Consider the following 6,000-nt stretch of genomic DNA (forward strand, 5'->3'; position numbering starts at 1 on the left):
TCACTTGAGACCAGGAGGTGGAGGTTGCAGCAGTGAGCTGAGATCATGCCACTGCACTCCAGCCTGGGTGACAGAGTGAGATACTATCTTAAAAAAAATAAAAATCTGATCTGAGACAAGGCAAGTCCCTTCCATCTATGAGCCTATAAAATCAAAATAAAGTGAATTACTTCCTACATACAATAGGGGTGCAAGCATTGGGTAAATACAGCTGTTCCACATGGAAGAAATTGGCCAAAACAAAGGGGCCACAGGCCCCATGAAAGTTCAAAATCCAGCAGGGAAGTCAAATTTTAAAGGTCCAAAATTATCTCCTTTGACTCCATGTCTCACATCTAGGTCATGCTGATGCAAGAGGTAGGTTCCCATAGTCTTGGGCAGCTCCACCCCTGTGGCTTTTCAGGGTACAACCTTCCTCCCAGCTGCTTTCATGGTCTGGCATTGAGTGTCTGTGGCTTTTTCAGGCACATGATGCAAGCTGTCGGTGGATCTACCATTCTGGGGTCTGGAAGATGGTAGCTGTCTTCTCACAGCTCCACTAGGCAGCGCCCCAGTAGGAAGTCTGTGTGGGGGCTCCCACTCCACATTTCCCTTCCACACTGCCTTGGCAGAGGTTCTACATGAGCACCCCCACCCCTGCAGCAAACTTTTGCCTGGGCATCCAGGTGTTTCCATACATCCTCTGAAATCTAGGTAGAGGTTCCCAAACCTCAATATTTGACATCTGTGCACCCACAGGCTCAGTACCACGTGGAAGCTGCCAAGGCTTGGGGTTTCCACCCACTGAAGCCACAGCCTGAGCTGTACCTTGGCCCCTTTTAGTCACCGCTCCAGAAAGAGTGGCTGGGATGCAGGGCACCAAGTCCCTATACTGCACACAGCATGGGGACCCTGGGCCCGGCCCACAAAACTATTTTCTCCAAGGCCATGGGCCTGTGATGGGAAGGGCTGCCATGAAGGCCTCTGACATGCCCTGGATACATTTTCCCCATTGTCTTGGGGATTAACATTCTGCTTCTTGTTACTTATGCAAATGTCTGCAGCCAGTTTGAATTTCTCCTCAGAAAATGGGATTTTCTTTTCCATTGCATTGTCAGGCTACAAATTTTCCAAACTTTTGTGCTCTGCTTCCCTTATGAAACTGAATGCTTTTAACAGCATCCAAGTCACCTCTTGAATGCTTTGCTGCTTAGAAATTTCTTCTGCCAGATACCCTAAATCATCTCTCTCAAGTTCAAAGTTCCACAAATCTCTACGGCAGGGTCAAAATGCCACCGGTCTCTTTGCTAAAACATAACAAAAGTCACCTTCGCTTCAGTTCCCAACAAGTTCCTCATCTCCATCTGAGACCACCTCAGCCTGGACCTTATGTCCACATCGCTATCAGGCTTTTGGTTAAAACCATTCAACAAGTCTCTAGGAAGTTACAAACTTTCCCACATTTTCCTGAATTCTTCTGAGCCCTCCAAACTGTTCCAGCCTCTGCGTGTTACCCAATTCCAAAGTTGCTTCCACATTTTCAGGTATCTTTTCAGCAGCGCCCCACTCCACTGGTGCCAATTTACTGTATTGAGTCCATTTTCACACTGCTGATATAGACATATCTGTGACTGGGCAATTTACAAAAGAAAGAGGTTTAATTGGACTTACAGTTCCACATGGCTGGGGAGGCCTCATAATCATGGCAGAAGGCAAGGAGGAGCAAGTCACATCTCATGCGGATGATGGCAGGCAAAGAGAGAATGAGAGAGAAGCAAAAGTAGAAACCCCTTATAAAACCATCGGATCTCATGAGACTTACTACCACAAGAACAGTATGGGGAAAACTGCCCCCATGATTCAATTATCTCCCACCAGGTCCCTCCCAAAACACGTGGGAACTATAGGAGTACAATTCAAGATGAGATATGGGTGGAGACACAGAGCCAAACCATATCATACACTTTGCTGTTCTTGGGAGGCGGTGGTGTCATATAAATGTCTGTTAGACTAGCTGGTTTATGTGTTGTTTGAGACTTCAACTTTTTTGTTGATCTTCTATCTGGGCCTTTATGGAAAGCAAGGTGTTGAATTCTTCAACTATTAGGGTGGCACTGTCTAAAATTACATCTTTATATATTATGTGCTCATTAATATAGATTTATAATTAGTCTTTTATGCATTTATTTTTTAAATCCTTTTACTTAAAAAAGAGGAATTACAAACCCAAAAATAGAAAACTACTTACTTTTAATTTCACCTATGTAGTTATCTTTACTGATGTTCTCTATTTCTTCATATGGCTTTGAGTTACTCTCTCCTAGCCTCTTTTCAGGCTGAAGGACTTCCTTTAGTATTCCTTGTAGTTATGAACTCCCTCCTTTTTTGTTGTTCTAGGAACATATTTATTTCTCCTTCATTTTTTAAGGATACTTTTGCCAGATTCATGATTCTTTTTTGGTTTTTATTTGCAGCACTTATGTCATTCCACTGCCTTCTGAGCTCCATGGTTTCTGATGATAAGTCTACTGTTACTCTTAATGAAGATTCCTTATACATGACCAGTCATTTCTCTCTTGCTGTTGTCAAAATTCTTTGTTTTTGTCTTTTAACAATTTAATCACAATTTGTCTTGGTGTAGATCCCTTTCAGTTTATCTGCCCTGAAGTTCATTGAGCTTCTTAGATGTGTAGATTCCTGTCTTTCATTAAATTTGGTAAGTTTTCAGCTATTATATCTTCAAATATTCTTTACACTCCTTTCTTTTCTCCTCTCCTTTTGGAATTCCCACTATGCAAATGTTTGCTTGATGGTGTCCCACAATCCTTACAGGTCTTGTTCATTTTTCTTATTTTTTCTTTCTGTTTCTCAAACTGTATACTCTTGATATATCTTCAAATTCCCCAATCTTTCTTCTGCGTGATCAAATCCACTATTGAACCCCTCCAGTGAACATTATATTTCAACTATTGTGCTTTTCAACTCCAGCAACTCTATTTGGTTTCTTTTTATAATTTCTACCTCTTTAAGAGTAACCTCTATTTATTGAACAATTCACTTTTCCTGGTTTCCTTTAGTTATTGTCTATTATTTTCTTTGTTCTTTGAGCATACTGAAGGCAATTGACAATGTCTGGGCTTCCCAAAGGAATGTTCTTTAAACATTTTTTCCTTGTAAATAAGCCATACCTTCTTGTTTCTTTGCATGCCGCATAATTTTTTGTTGTTGAAAATTGGACGTTTTGTTTATAATGTGATAATTCTGGGTATCTGTTCCTCCCACTCCCTACCAGAGTTTGTTATTGTTGTTTATTTCTTTTATTAAAAGTCTGGAACCAAAAAATAAAAAGATAAAAGCCCAAAATGCGAGAAAACACTCCCAGTCTTTGCCAATTAGCTATGTTTTGCAGCACCCCTTCAATGCTCAAATAAGTACTTTACAATGCCGCCTTAGCCTTCACTTCCTGCTTGCATGAAGGCTAAAGGTCAGTCAGAGGTGAGAGTTTACCGTGTTCTTAGGTTTTTTCTGAGTATGCATCCAGACCAGGGCATGCTGATGGCCTTCTAGATTCCCCAGAAAAAAATGAAGCTTTCCAAAGCCCTTATTCCCCCAAGTATCTCCTTCTCCAGCCTCTTCCTTCCCACAATTTTTGTCTGTTTATTGCTTGCCCTGGCTTTCATACCATGCTTTCTGTGACACTGGCTGTTTGCCTCTAATGTTTTTGAGCTGCCTGGGAAGCTGCCTGAGCCCTGAGGAAGCTCTGAGGCAGGTGAAACAAAGGCAAGCCCTTGAGTTGAACCTTCAGGAAACCATCAGAGAGGTCAAAACACATCTACGATTCCTTGAGGATAAGGTCCATAGTGCTCCCTCTGGTGCCAGCAACCCACACCAGGAATGTGGCTGCCATCTTAAAGGCCACTGCCAGCTTGAAGAGTAGATGACCACAGAACTGTCTTACAAAAATTCAGCAGTTTTTTCTTCATTACATGTTCTCCTGACTTTTGTGAGGTTTTTGGTTTTTTTTTTTTTTAAATTAGTTTCACAGTTTCCAAAAAAGGTGCTTCTGACAGTTTTGCCAGCTTATTCATTTTTTCCATTTTTTGCTGACATAATTTCATACTATTTACTTTTGTGTTTCCCAGCCTTGCTTGAAATTATTTTCTCAGCCTGGAATGCAGAGAAAAAAGAAAGCTTGCTATCACTGAAACTACCAAAAGAATGTATTACTGACTTGTGTTACTTGACTGGCCCTGACTTGAAGGCAGGGCCAAAGAGCAGTTCAAAAAGTTTTTGAACAATAATACCATCAGCAAAACAACTTTTATCTACCTTAAAGACAACATTCATTAAATCGTTTGCCTTGCATTTGTCAAGCCCTCCATAACAGAGGCAATGTTTGAGAGCACACAGGCTTTGGGATAAGATCTTAGCATGAATTCCAGATCCTCTGCCACTTAGTAGTTGTTTGGCATTGTACAAGGCACTTAAATTCTCTGGGACTATTTCCTTATCTGTAAGACAGGAAAAATATACATTTCTAGAGCTGTGATAAAGACTTAAAGAGATATTATCATTTCCAGAACTGTGGTAAAGACTTAAAAAGATATACATGTAAAATTCTTCGCATTCAATGTTAGCTATTTGTTAAATTTGAATTTTTATTCTGTCTCCCATGCCGGAGTGCAGTGGCACAAACTCAGCTCATTGCAACCTCTGCCTCCTGGGTTCAAGCGATTCTTCTGCCTCAGCCTCCAGAGTAGCTGGGATTACAGGCACACACCACCATGCCTGGCTAATTTTCGTATTTTTAGTAGAGACGGGTTTCACCATGTTGGTCAGGCTGATCTCAAACTCCTGACCTTGTGATCTGCCCTCCTCAGCCTCCCAAAGTGCTGCAATTACAGGTGTAAGCCACCGTGCCCAGTCTAAATTTCAATTTTCAAGTTTAGGTTTTTTGTTTTGTTTCGTTTTGTTTTTGAGACAGGGTCTTGCTCTGTCATCCAGGCTACAGTGCAGTGGCACCATCACAGCTCACTGCCGCCTTAACTCCTGGCCTCAAACGATCCTCCTGCCTCAGCCTCCCAAGTAAGCTTGACTACAGGCAGGTGCCACCCTCCCTAGTTAATTTTTTAAATTCTTTTGTAGAGATGGGGTCTCCCTATGTTGCCCAGACTGGTCTCCAACTCAAGTGGCCTCAAGTGATTCTCCCACCTCAACCTCCCAAAATGCTGGGATTACAGGCATAAGCCACGGAGCCGGCCTAAATTTTGAGTTTTTTTCTGGCATTACAGACACTGTTTTTTTCTGGTTTAAACAGAAAAAAGAAAAAGAAAAAGAGCTACTGGCTTCCTTTGTAAGAAGAGCTTAGGGTTGCCACATGCTTTTCAGGGACTGACCTTGAACTGATTTTCATAACAAACACATTAATTTTACTTAGACTGTATGTTTACTTGGGGAGGTTTTGGGGAAAATTGCTGGGTATGTGGGGTGGGCCTCTAAAATCCTTGTAAAGCCGCTTTTAGCCTAGAGACTAACTTGCAAACACAGTTTTAAAAAACAAACCCAAATATCTAGACGACGGAGGGAGCATGCCAACTCAACAGTTTTTTCAAACCAGCTTCCCTTTGCGTCTGTAGGGTCCAAGGACGTAACTAGATCACACAACACTCGCCAGGAAAGCCCAAAAGAGGGGTGATCCCTCGATGGAGGTGCCGCATCAGCGTTTTCTCACGTGGCCTCCGGGGCTCTATGAATGGCAAGAGATCGCATTCCTTCTACTATCCCTCCCGGCCTCCAGCCGGGACAAAGAACTGGAGCAAACTCCGGGCTGCAGTTCCGACCAAACTTGCCTACCCGGGCGCGCCGGCTGCCCACTCTCCTGAAGCCGGTGGGGCTGTGCCCTGCGGTGATAGGCGTGCTGGCCGTCGCAGAGCCCTCTGGGAGTTGTAGTCCGTAGCGGCGAGAGGTTTGACAGCGACCGCCGGCTTGGCGCATTCAGAACTCCAACCCCCGCCGGCCCCC

Source organism: Chlorocebus sabaeus, chromosome 4, assembly GCF_047675955.1.
Source record: "Chlorocebus sabaeus isolate Y175 chromosome 4, mChlSab1.0.hap1, whole genome shotgun sequence".
Classification (NCBI taxonomy): Eukaryota; Metazoa; Chordata; class Mammalia; order Primates; family Cercopithecidae; genus Chlorocebus; species Chlorocebus sabaeus.